This window comes from Vicugna pacos, chromosome 21 (assembly GCF_048564905.1).
Source record: "Vicugna pacos chromosome 21, VicPac4, whole genome shotgun sequence".
In the NCBI taxonomy this organism is placed as follows: domain Eukaryota; kingdom Metazoa; phylum Chordata; class Mammalia; order Artiodactyla; family Camelidae; genus Vicugna; species Vicugna pacos.
In genome coordinates this window covers 15,546,591-15,560,517 of record NC_133007.1, presented here as the reverse complement: position 1 = coordinate 15,560,517, position 13,927 = coordinate 15,546,591, and the positions used below count along the sequence as shown (strand labels likewise).

The 13,927-nt window shown below is 45.9% G+C and overlaps 1 long non-coding RNA gene across 1 annotated transcript; it reads left to right on the top strand.

Moving 5' to 3' along the window:
- Positions 1–11,252: 11,252 nt before the first annotated feature.
- LOC116284787 (uncharacterized) lies at positions 11,253–13,518 on the top strand. The gene is made up of 3 exons (XR_004194437.2): positions 11,253–11,527; positions 12,133–12,226; positions 13,283–13,518. It is a non-coding gene; the product is annotated as an uncharacterized lncRNA (long non-coding RNA).
- Positions 13,519–13,927: the final 409 nt, after the last annotated feature.

Below are 13,927 nucleotides of genomic sequence, written 5' to 3'. Positions count from 1 at the left end.
ATGTGAACATAAGCAAACGTCATAGTGTGTAAATGCTGTGACGGGGAAAGGTAACATCCGACATGAGAAAAGCAGAGGGACCGTGTTTGAGAGGGCAGAAGAGGGCTGTTAGGGACCAGGTAAACCATGAGAAACGTGAGGACGGAGGGAAGGGGGACAGCGCCCCTGCAAGTTCATTCATTTACAAATACTGAGTCTGTAACAGGCACAGAGCTAGGGGCGGGGGAGACAGCAGCAAACAAAACAGGATTCCAGCCTCAAGGAGCCCAAGGTCCGGAGGTAGGAGGGAGCTCCGTGTCTTGTCGGTGTCTTGGAGGAACATAAATTCAGTGCAAGGAAGCCTAGGCTGGGCGGTTAGAGGAGGGTCCCACAGGGTCTCCTGGACAGTGAGCCCCAGGGCACTGATGGATACACATAAAGTACCGAATCTAGTCCTGGGAACGAAGGCCCAGCCAACCAGTTCTCTCCTCAGTGGCCTTTATGTAAGTTCTTTTCATTTAGGGGGTGAGAAACCTATTTGTAAATCAAACATTTAAACTTTCCTGAGGCTCAGCCCCCTGAACTTCCAAACTACCAACTCCTTAACCCAAGGGCCCCTGCAGACTAAAGGCGAGTAAGAATCTCATTTTTTTCTAGATTTTTTTTTCTAGTTTCTTTTTTTTTTTTTAATTTGAAGTGTAGTTGATTTACAATGTTAGTTTCAGGTGTACAGCAAAGCAATTCAGTTATACATATGCATACATACATATATATTTTTTCAGTCTCTTTTCCATTACGGCTCATTACAAGAAATTGAATTAAGTTCCCTGTGCTATACAGTAGGTCCTTGTTGTTTACCTATTTTATATATAGTAATGTGAATCTATTAATCCCAAACTCCTAATCTATCCCTTCCCTGCCCGTACCCCACCTCACCACCCCCAAACCGGAACCACAGTTTGTTTTCTATGTCCATGAAAGCTCCTCTTTTCATAAGCCAGCTATCCCGGGCTGTAGGAACTGTCACGGTTTGTCCATAAGACCCTGAAGACCTGCAGGAGGGCAGCCCTTGTCTCACAGGGGTACCACGCGGACCGCGGGCTGCGTTAGCTAGTACTCGGCAGATAATGGCTCTTTTAAAAGATAAAATAGATCCTATTTTCCAAAAGCCAAATGAGCAGTGAGGTACTGGTAGTGGGTGGGGAAATGGAAGGTCCATGAGGATACGAAATGGGGACCACAGTTGGCAAACTCTGACTAAGAAGAATGGGGGCAGAAGTGGCTGTGATGGGGGAGTTTGAGAGCCATTCCAACCCACCTCAGAGTTTAGACCTCCCCCAGAGGATGCTGGCTTCACTCGCACAAAGTGCTTTATACGAATGGTAGATCTGGCACCCGCAAAGCTCACTGTCAATGTCGCAGGCTGCAGCCCTCAGATAACTCTAAGCCACATCACACGCCTAAGGGAGGAGAAGCAGGTCTCGGCAGGGGGGGTGGGGGATTATCAAGAAGCATTCCCTCCAAAGGTCCCAGGGTCCCAGGGACACTATGAAATGGGCTCCACTTAAAGAACCATCTCCATCAGCGTGTGCAGACCCTCTAAGTGTGTGCGGTCCTTTTTGTCTGAAGTTATCAGGACATGTAAGCCTCTCGCTATTGGGATTAGCACCTGGGATTGTCTGGTGGCTCTCTAGCTATAAGGACTTTGGACGTTATCCCCACCTCTCCATGGAAAAATTGTCCTTGTGTTTCATGTCAACAATAGTTAAACCAAACTGCCTCTGACGTCCTGGGGTTATCTGCTCACCCAGGTGACACTGAACAGAGCTAGATGACTGGGAGACGGTAGCTCAGCCCTGACATCTGCCCAAGGCCAGCAGCAAGGGTTCCAGGAGTTATATGAGCCACGAGGTCCATCCAATCTACCATCTGTCACTGGCTTACCATGCCACCTTGGGTCACTGACTTCCCCACTCTCTGCCATCTGTGAAATGTGCATAATAGCACATCATGTCCTTCTGTCCCTCCTCCCTCCTCTCTTGCTCATATTCACCTCCCTCTCTCCCACACTTTCTTCATCTCCTCTTTCCTCTTCCTCCTCTTCCACCCCCCTCCTTCCTTCTCTCTCTCTCTCTCTCGTTTCTCTCTCCTCGCCCCATAGAAGAAGATAATGTGTCTGTAAAGCGCTTTGAGCTCCTAGGAGATAGAGAGTCTATAAATACAATCTGTTATCACTGTTACCATGGAAACATTCACAGAGAACTGTACTCCATTCCTGCATTTGCTGAGCGTAATTCTGGCCTCCTCACCCTGCTGCCTCCTCGAGGCTACCTAACAATCCCTGGTTTCAACACTGCAGCCAGGTAGAGGGTGGGGACCCAGGGCAAAACTTCTTTACTACTCAACTCTTCTTCCTGTCCGTTTTCAAAAATTGTGTCCCTGTTTACTAAGGTGGAGGATGGTACAAGACGGGCCAGAGTCAGCTGTTAATCCGGGGATGTAAGTCATGACAGGCAGAGGTGTGTCACCCAGGCAAGGACCCTAACCTGTAATAAGATTCAGGCAAAGGAGAATCCCAGTGAGCTTCAGAAATAATGTTCCATCCATTTCCTAAGTTTTCCCTGACTCCTGACTCCTCAGCTTCAGAACCAGGGCTGGCAAAGTGCTGGGGTAAAGAGAGTTAAGAGTCTGCCCCTTTCTACCAGTCCGTGCAAGGGCTTCTGGAAAGCAGGGGAGATGTCTTTTCCATCGTAGTCCCTGCAGGGCTTAGCACAGGGCCCGGCACGTAGCAGGTGCTGGTCAGAGGTGTGTAAAAGGAATGAATAAGGGGCTGCTATTTTCTGTGACGCGGCTGAGGGTTTTGCTGGGTAAGGCTCATGCCTGTGGACTGGGACTCCAGATCCCAGAGCACATCACTTCTTGAAGCTGCTTGTTCACTTTCTCCACTCCCCTCTCCCATCAGTGAGGGCAATGATGCCACCTCATTTCTAGTCTCATAGGTGGTCCTGCGAAAGTTGTTCCATAACCGAAAGCCAGATATGGGAGAGTCTAGGATAACATAACTTAGTTGTTAACCAAACAACTGTGAAAGGGCTTGTGCAAAAGGTAAGGGTGTAAAAGCAATGGAAGAAGTCATTGGCCCTTTTAGGCAGTTCTGTGATCTCAAGGGCAAGTTTGCCAGGCCTCAGATGAGCAAAGGCAGAGGAATAGGATGGACTTTGGAGTCAGACAAATCAGTGAGCCCCAATACTCTCATCTGTAAAAATCCAAATAATAGCTCTTATCTCACAAGTCTGAGGTGATGGTGAAATGAAATGAGTCAAGAATAATAAATTAATGGGGTGAAATGAACACGTTCCACCCATTAATTTGGCAAAATGCATGCATGAAGAACACAGTTTATTTTGAATAATGTACTTATACTAGTTTCTAGTAAAGGCCTGGTTGATATATCAGATCCCAGCAAGATGGGGGCAAGGGACAGCTCTGCCTTTGAGAAGGGAGTGGGGAACTTAAAGGAAGAGCGAAAATGCTCCCGCACACCTAGGGAGCCAGGTAGTGCTGGCTACGTAATTCGCAGGGTTCAGTGCAAAATGAAAACGCAGGGCCATTTGTTAAAAATTATTAAGAATTTCAAGAGGGTGACAACAGAGCATTACACCTTGTGCAACTGCATGGGTTACACACACACCTGCATGGGTTGTACACACACCTGCATGAGTTGTACACACACCTGCATGGGTTACACAGCCACAAAGACAACCTTGGAGCCGGAGGTACAGGGGAACTTGCCATCACAGTTCCCAGTCTTGCGAGAGATCATCGCACTGATAAGTAGAGTGACACTGTCAGTGTTACCCAAACGCTGACGTTGTCATCACTAGTCTAATACAATCAGAGAGGGCCCTGGAATGTTCTCTACAAAATACTTGAATACACTGAATTCATATTCTAAACTAAACATAAGCTGTAGTAAAGGTCATTTCAAGAGGGAAAAGCTCATAAAAACAATTCAACTCGACTAGGAGTGATTAATGATCGCATAAAATGTGTTCCAAGGCTCAGCTTGCTCCTGTACCCTTGTTCACAGAGGTGCAGGGGCGAGATCAAATTACAAAGCATTTAAAAGACATTCACTATTTATTCAACTGCTATTTAATAAGCTCCTGCTGTATACAAGTCAAGGCACTAGGCCACATAAGGGTAACAGAAAAAGAGATTATCTTCAGCCAAAAAATGAGATTGTTAGACTTGCTGATGCCTTTCAGTTCTAACATGTTAGGAATTCTTGATGAAGACACGGGACCAACCTTTAAGGAAAAAGCCTTGAACAATAGTGAAACCAAATTGAAGTTGCTCTGTATAGAGTGCTTTTAAACGCAGTGTTTAAAAGCTATCATCGATATTCATGTATCTGTACTCTTATCTGCAAGGATTTTCATATGTCTTTCACCTAGATTTTTACTGAGCTCTTTAAACACTGGGAGCATTATTTTTTTTTTCTTAAAAAAATAAAACTGGCTGTAAAACTAAGTCTCAGAGAAGAAAATGAGTTTTCCTGGAGTCAACTAATAAGATTGTGACAGAACATAGCCCCCTCTTGATGAATTATGAATTCATCCTCAGTGGTCCCCCATTCTCCCTCCACCCTCCATCCACTAATAAAGGATGCAATTAAAATGGGCTGTCCTCCCTCCCTTGTTCCCGAGGTGTCACTATTAATGGAACACTCTTTGCATAAAGGTGTTGAAGCCAATTTTGAGCGGAGGCTTTAAAAAACAGGACAAAACTGGTTCAGATTCTGGCGTCACCACTTATTAGTTATTAGTGATCTGGGGAAATTGCTTAATCTTTGGAAGTGTCAATTTTCTCATAAGTTCAAATATTAATTCGTCTCTAGTTTATCTGAGAATGAAAAGCAACTAGCGGTGCCTGGCACATATTGGCTTTTCATCTCATGTTGAGCCCACTTCCTACCCCTCCTTTTTCCATCCCTCCTGTAAAGCCTCCCATGAACAGCGTGTCATGGGACTGCAACTGTCCCCTGATCTCACTGCAACACATGGCCCGTGGAAGGACAAACTGCCCAGAGAGAGAGCCAAGAAACCCAGGAGACATGAGGCCAAAGACAGGTGTGGAGATGATTAAGTCTAAACATGGACTTCATTTTTGAACTTTGAATAATTGAAATCTCATTGAGGGTTTCTTTTGGTCCCCCTCAGTTTCCCCTTCTTCTTCTTGGTAACAAAACCCTCTGTGCTTTATGTGGGTGCCTGTCACACACTACAGTTCCCAGCCTGCCTTGCAGCTGGCCATGCTGTTGTGAGTAATGGAGTATAAGTGGAAGTGAGAGGTATCAGTTTGGCATCATCTTCTTAAAGTCAAAGCCACTTGTCCTGGATTTTCTCTGTGCAGAAAGATGGAGTGCAGGTTTGGTATTGACTCAACCTTAGTCTTGCAAAGAAGGACAACACCACAGAGGATGATGCCAAAGTACTGAGATCTAAGAACAAGGGTCCCTGGATAACTTCATGCAACAGAACCACCTCGCCAGCCTGGACCATTCACCCCCAGGCTGTTAAGGAAGAAAGAAATAACTATAAGCCACTTTCTTCTGGGGTCTCTGTCCCAGTGGCTTGGCTCGTATCTTCACTCACACAAGGACTGAGAGCTAGCCCACAGACGGAGCTTTGCAAAAAATCAGCGCACCCTGGTCTACTCTGCCATAGCTGAGTGGAAGACGTATTGACTTAATCAGCTGGGGCTGCTATAATAAAACACCACATTCTGGGTGGTTTAAACAACAGGCATTTATTTTCTCACAGTTCTAGAAGCTGGAGGTCCAAGATCAGGGTGCTAGCGTGGTCACGTAATTGGTGAGGGCCCTCTTCCAACTTGCAGACAGTCCTGCATCTTCATATGACTGAGAGAGCTCTGATGTCTCCTAATAAGGGCATTAATTCCCTCTTGTAGCTCCACCCTCATGACCTCATCTAAACCTAATCCTCTCCCAAAGGCTCCCTCTCTCGATACTATCATACTGGGCTTCACCAAGGGCATTTGGGGGAGACCCAAGTATTCAGTCTATAATCAGCACCATAGTAAAAACTGGACAGTTTAGGAAGGACTTACAGCACAGATCCACAGACCATGTCGTGAGCAGAGTCAGCAGAATGAGCACGGGGTCTCACAATCTGTCACTCAGTTTAGTTCCTGAAAGTTCCACACCTAGAGGATATTAATTCTGTAAGCATCACATTCTGAAATCTCCAGTGGGGTATATTTTCTAGGTACAAGTCATCTGGTCTCATCTCATTCCCCATCACAGCACAGGAGACTTTCACATAGGCGAGTGGCTCTCATTCTCAGACTTTAGTTTGCATCACAGTCAACTGGGGGACTTGTTCAAACAGATTCTGGGCCCCCACCCTGAGAATTTCTGACTCAGTAGGTCTGGAGTGGGGCCTGAGGATTTGCATTTTTAGCAAGTTCCCAGGTGACCCTGATGCTGCCGGTCTAGAGATCACACTTCGAAGCCCACTGATCCACGTCATCTGCCTACTGTCCCACATGCTGTGTGGCAGACACACCGCTGTTGCCAGCATACTACACAAAGTCTTAAAGCCAGATGCTAATAGAAGCACTAAACACCATACATTCAAAATGCAAGGATGCACTTCTAGTCTGCAACTTGGTAAGTAAACAAATACATCATTTGTCCAACAATTATTCTTAATAAGTGCTTATTCTGTGTCAGGCACTGGGAGTGACAAGGCAGACAAAAACGCCAACCCCTGTAGAACTTACATTCAAATGGGCAGAGATGTCATTTGTTCAATTTCTGTTATGTGCTAAATCCTCGACATTAATTATCTCAAATTCCCTCAAAGACAATAAAATATAGGTGTCACTGTCTCCATTTTCAAGATGAGAAAGTTGAACCTCATATGGTTAAGTGGTTCACAGCATCAGATGGCTGTGTCTCCAAAAACCATGTACTTTCCGTAGCACCACAATGAAATCTATCTGGTTAACACCACAAAGGGGCTTTTAGCAGAAATGCTCTACATTGTGTCAGCAAAGGATTTCTTTTTCATGACTAAGACCTGGAAAGATCCCTGAAGGATTGAGGATCTTCAAGTATAAGATCCCAGTGGCCAGATGGAAAGATTATGGGCTGCAAGGAAGGGAGAATTTTTGTGCCTATTGACCACAATCCTCTGTCTGGATCATCTGGCCAGGGCAGTTACCACTGGGCCTCAGAAAGTTTTTTTTGGGTTCACAAGTTTACTTTGAACACCAGCTTTACATTAAAACCAGAAGGTCCCTAGTTAATACTGAAGATCCTTCCATCCTTCAATCATTTATTTAACAAATATTTCTCGAAATTTCTCTGTGCCAAGGACTACACTAGGAACTGTAGAGAATTTGAGGTAAGACTTTTTCTCTGTTCCCACGGAGCTTACAGTGCAGTGATAACAACCTCTCCCTAATTCTCCTCCAGCTGCCACGTCTGGGATCCTTTTTCAGACAGTCATCTTTGTCTTACATTTTATGTTTTGAACTTTGTATCTTTATTCATGATCCCAATTCATACATCAGTTTGCACTGGTTTTCTGTGTGTTTTTTTTTGTTTTGTTTTGTTTTCTAGCAGAGCTATTTCTATGTAGGAGTTGGGTACTTGGTGAGACAATATGATTTATTTTTTTAAAAAGAAATGACGGTGATGAGCCAAGATCTTGGGAAAATATTAAAAAGAGTAGGTAGGTCCTGGGGCAATGGGAGAAAAGAAAAAAAATCCTCGGAAGGTAAAATCGCTGTGATCGTTAAAAAAGTTAGGAACTCACCCTCAAGTAGAGAGAGAGGAGAAGAGAGTCTTAAAAGAGGCAGAGGAAACTTCCGGAGTGAACTAAAAAGAGTAATTGGGAAGGCAAAGGAAAGACAAAGCACTTAGTGGAACTCTTGCTCTGTAGGGTTTTCCCACCCTTTGTGGAAGTGCATGTTTGGACTTCATTGAGTGTGGCCGCCCAGGGCATAGTACATCTCAACTTTTTTAAAGAAAACAAGGGTTAAAGTTTATCAGTTCACAGGTATGGATGTCTTTAGTAGGGGAATACAGTGTATGTCTTACTAAGTTTGGAGGCTTGAAATCAGGCCCAGGGTTCCACCCAGGACTCAGTTTTTCATTCAAAAGACCCAGCAAGAAGGCTGTGTCATCCCTTCACCTGGGGACGGGGACGGGGACTTGGGGATGTGGCGGAAGAAGACAGCAAGTTACTGGTAACAATCAAGTCTTTGTCTCCTTAAAAAGCCCTCATGCCAAGGTGCTACTGTGGACACACACTGTTGTATTTCCGCATACCCTTGACTACTTAAGCCTAATGAACAGCTGTCTCCGAATTTTCCAGGGTGTTTTCAAATTGTAAACAGCTAAGTTGTCTTGCCGATTTCTTAAGTTTCAGCATATTGAGAGAGTTGGATACAAAGTCTTACCTTAGAGGTCAATTCCTGTGCCCAGCGTGGGGGTCTTCACAATTCCCAGCTGTGCTATCTTCCCAAACTTCTCACAAACATCATGGTGCTTAACAGACATCTGTGGAGCTTGTTCAACTGAAGATTCCTGAGTCCTATTCAGATAGTCAGTCAGTAGGATGAGGGGGATATGCCGAGGAATGTGCCCTTTAAAGGACTAACCAGGTAAGTCTCATGCAGAGGATTCACGGTCAACATATTGAGAAAATCTGTGTGATTGTATTAGCGTTTGAGACACATGTGAGGGGGGACCTTGTTACTCTCTTAGCTAAATTTATGAAGTGCACACAATGTTAGTACAGCTCATACTGTGTTAGAGAGGACACCGTGTACCTGCGGCAGGAAAACCTGTGGCTAGGACATTTTCCCTAGTTCTAGACATCAAGGAAGTCTTACTCTGACAGCTTGATAGATGTTATCTAGCCAAAAAGGGAGAGATGAACATTCTAGACACAGAGGGAATAGCGTGCATAAAAGCTTTGTGGCCAGAGGAAGGTCGGAGAGTCTGAGGGGCCGCCAAAAGTTGACTCGATCACAGGTAGTCCAGTGTTGGCCCACTCCAGTCAAGAGGTCAAAACTCTAACATTCCATCCTTTTGGAAGGCTGACGTTATTAAAGAATTATGGATCTGCTGGAAGTAGCTCTTAAATTTGCAACTCGATGTGAGCTGCTTTAAGACCCCTTGTCAGTTAACAGGGTAAAACTGGCAGGGTGGCTGGCATGCTGGGTCCGGACAAGTCACACCCTGCGCCACCACAACTCATACTAAGATTAGGTAACAGCTGTCTAATTCCCACAAGCCCACAGAAAGGCTGGTGGGGATTGAATCCATTGTTGCCACAGGAAGTAGAGAAAGGTGGTGGGCAGAGTATCAACAGAACAAGCCGGTGCCAATAGGGCAGAGTCACAGATCAGGCCCGTCGAACTCTATGCATCTGTTTTCTGCATACTCTTTTTGAGATCTTTGCCAGATCTGCTCCCCTGCTTCTTCCAGAGTCACTTCCCCTGATCCCAGTGGCCTGGACTTTTCCAATGGCTTGTCTTTCTTACCACAAGAATAAGAGATTTGATATTCTCATTGGACAATAAAATGTTAATAATGGCACCCCTCCCAGGATTTGTATTTTGAAAAAGTTCTAGGAAACAGTAACTCCAAATAACAAATCAGTATGTGTCAAATTTCTCTGCATCATTGTGGCAGAGACAGGGAGAGACCCTATAATTTTTAGCAGGATCCATGGTGCCCAAAAATAAAGACTGTATTTCTCATCTTCCCTTACAGCCAAGTGTTGACCTGAGGCCAAGTTCTGACCAATGAGATGGGGGCAGACCTGTCCTACTGCAGTCTCTGGACGGATGTTTCCATAAAAGGAAGTTGGTGCTTATGTCTTTCCTCTTCTTCTTTGTCCTCTCTTCCAGCCTGGCTGGGATGACTGCGGTCCTAGGCACCATCTTAGGCCATGAGAGCAAGGGCCACATGGGAGAGAGAGCAAAAGGGTCAGCTGGAAGGGACTCGGCTTCCCGAGGTTGTAAAGGAATGCAGCCATCTCCCCAGTCTTAGACCAGTTTCCTCTGGACTTCTGAGTAGGCGGGAAATAAATCCTATGTTGTTGAAGCCATTGTTATTTTGAGTTTCACAGCCAAACCCAGCTCAGTGATAGAGCCATCATGGAGATTTTTTTCTTTTCTTTTTTTTCTATTTTAATGGAGGAACATAGTGAAGTTTCTTCTTGGGGTCCCTCAAATTAGTCAATAATACTCTCCATCTTCATCTGTGTGACTGCTTCTTCTGGTCAACCCAAGGTGAATCATAAGATGGAAAATGAACATGGGCTCAGGGCACGAGGCCTCAGTTAGCAGCCAGTCCAGCCACTAGTCCTCCAGCCATTTTCTCTCACGGGGCTTCTGCTTCCTCATTTAAAAAACATGCTCTGTGAATGAAAGGTGTTGCTTGTCATATTAGTAAACAAAGGATGCTGAAGCCACTACCGCTGCCCCCTGACAGTGAGCCCTGAGGGAATTCAGGATGGAGACCAACTGGGCTGCCTGGCTGCCAAGCCCTCAGCCACTGCACCACTCACAACAGTGTACCCAGAGGGCACTCAGGACGGGAAGCCCAGGATACTGGCCCTAGGTGCTAAGATGCATATCAAAGGAATGATTTCTCTGAGCCCAGAATCTTGTATCTTCCCATACATAGAAAAGCATTAAATTCCTGAACTTGAGATACCTGCTTTTCTTTAATTAACAGTGATCTTTTGATGTTCCAACTACCTGGTCTTTGTTGCAAAACCTCCTATGTCTTGGCTCCTCCGCTGCCTCTTTGGAGCAGTCCCTTCAAGCGATCTGAGAGGCTGTCTCCTGGGCTGGAGTCCTCAGAAAGACCGCTGAATAAAACATAATTCTCAACTTTTAGGTTGTGCATCTTTTTCGGTCAACATCTCTAAGCTCTTTTACAAATCCGACAGTTTCTAAGACCAGGCATGTTTCCCCCAACCCATGTGCCCACTCTGCCAGTCAAGGAAATTTGTTACTAGGATGAAGAGTTTTCCTCTTACGAACAGCAGGTTTTGCTTTTAAAGTCTATATATTACTTGTTTGGAACTTGCAACATATTTTGTCCACAGATCAACAACACGCATGAAAGTTAGGGTCGCAAGCAAATGCCAAAAAGATATTTAATCAACATTCAGTTAAACTACAGTGCTGGGAAATTCACGGGACCAAAACAATATGGAGGCGATTGGGGTTGGGGGAGGGAGAAAGTGCTCGATTTTAATTGGAGGAGGGAACAGAAACATCTTTTTCTCCACCCTTGGTGGAGAAGGGGACCCTCAGCCCTGGGCTCTAGTGGGGGGAATAATCACCCCCGAGTAACAGCACATCCCTTTCACATCCAGGTTCCTCTGAAAGCAAAGAAACGGGGAGTCTCAGGAGGTGTCAAATGGGACACACAGGAGATGGCTGCCTAGTTTTCCTGTCTAGTTCTGATTTCATTTGGAACCTGGTCCTGCAGGTAGGAGAAAGGCCGTTGTCTGAGCATGTCTGAATTCCCCCCACCAGGTTCTCTGCAGAAGCCCTGGGGGAGGTCCGGGGAGGAGGGTGCTCTCTCTTAAGGCAATGGCACTTGACAGCGAAGGCTGACTTTTCCTGCTGGCTGCAGAGGCACGGAGCTTGGGCAGGACCTCCCCAGGAGCTCCGCGGTGGAGAAGCGGGGAGGGGCGCACCTGACTTCACACGCTGGAGGAAGGGAGCATCTTTTCTTTCCTCCCCTGATGCGTGGAGGAGGGTTGGGAATGCAGTCACAGTTCTCTGACCAACTCATCTGCTCCATTTTCATTCTTCCTTTAGAAAAGGGAGTTTAGATCCTGTGCCTCTGAGCCTTATCTTTTCTCTAAAAAAAAAAAAAAGAAAATCTTGCTCCCAGCCCAGGGCGTTCCTCCCATCTACCCTGACTAACAGAGCCCACATTTCTGGGCCTTTGCACGCGAGCTTCCCTTCCACCAGCTGTGCCCTTCCCCTCACTTCCTCTCACAGGCTAACTCCTCTTTGTCCAAATGCCACTGCCTCCAGGAAGCCTTCCCAACTCTCAGGTGGTCCCTCTCCTATGTTCTCTCCTAGCACCCTCGGCAAATATCAGGCTGTCCCCACGTGAGAGAAGAAGCTGCTTGACTATCTTGGCTTTCCAGGGACCAGCCAAGTGACCCAGCACACGGTAAGGTTTATCAGTATTCAGTGACTAAGGGCATGAATGTTCCTTCCTCTCTGCTCCTTCTCACAGTGCTGTCAGAATCCTGTTTAGGGCCCACCTCTTCCAAAAAAGAGGCATCTCTTGTCTCTAAATTCCTCTTAAAACTCTTGTTTGTGGTCTCCATTGTGGAACACAAACATTTACCACCCAGCATTGTCGTCTGCTCACTCCTGTGTCTCTGGCCTCATTGACTTGTTTGTCTGCTGCTGAAAGGTCCTGACATCTTCTGTGTCTTTTGTGAGTCCCTCGGTTTCTAAGGCAATTCTATATACACAGTGGGCAATCGATGAACGATGGATGGAGGAGTACATGCATCCAGGGTAGGCTTCTCTACCTTGTGACCCGGTGAAGATGTACGTTACCTTGGAGAGCTTTTAGCATAAGGAGCCAAAGAGTCTTTACATGATTACACCCACGTGGTGTCACGAGCCACGCTCGCACTTTCTGTCTGTCCACATCTTCCTTCTGAAGAGGCAGTTAGGCCTCGTGGTTCGGAGCATGGGCTCTGGAGCCAGGCTGCCTGGGTCTGAATGGCCCTCCTTCTTGCTGGCCTTAGGGACTGAATCCGTATGAAACTCAGTTGCTTCATTTGTAAAATGAAGGTAATAATAATAGGACCATGTTAGGTTTCTTCAGAGGAACAGAACCAGTAGGATATATACAGATATACGGGAGAAATTGTCTCACACTGTTACGGAGACTGAGAAGTCCCGTGATTTGCAACCGCAAGCTAGGGAATCAGGAAAGCCAGGGGCAGGTCAGTCTGAATCCGAAGGTCTGAGGATCAGGGGGCCGACGGTGTAAGTCCTGGTCTGAGACTGAAAGCCAGGAACGCGCAGCGTCAGTGTGTGAGGGCTGCAGAAGCTGGATGTCTCAGCGCAAGCGGAGAGAGGAAGAATGTGCCCTTCCTCGGCCTTTTTGCTCCATCCAGGCCCTTGCTGTGCTGCAGGAAGCCCACCCACATTGGTTGAGGGTGATCCTGTTTACTCAGTCTCCCGATTCAATGCTAATCTCTTCCAGAGACACCCTTGCAGACACATCCAGAATAATGTTTTACCAGCCACCTGGGCCTCCCTGTCCAGTCGAGCTGACACATGAAATTGACCATCACAAGGACCGATCTCATTACGTTGTTGAAAAGGTAATATAACGTGGCTTTGTTGTAGGATGTTGACTATAGTTCCCTGTGCTCTACGGTAGAACCTTGTTGTATATCTGTCTTATATGTAGTAGTGTGTATCTGCTAATCCCAAATTGCTAATTTATTCCTCCCCTACCTCCTTTCCTCTTTGGTAACCGTAAGTTTGTTTTCTGTCTGTGAGTCTGTTTCTGTTTTGTAAATAAGTTCATTTGTATCATATTTAGATTTCACACATAAGTGATACCATGTGATATTTGCCTTTTTCTGTCTGACTTACTTCACTCAGCGTGATAATCTCTAGTCCATTCATGTTGCTGCAAATGGCATTCTTTCATTCTTTTTATGGCTGAGTAGTATTCCATTGTATATATACACCACATCTTTAGCCAGTCCTCTGTCGATGAACACTTAGGTTGCTTCCATGTCTTGCCTATTGTAAGCAGCGCTGCTATGGACATTGGGGTGCATGTATCTTTTCAAATTAGAGTTTTCTCCAGATTAATGCCCAGGAGTGGGATTGCTGG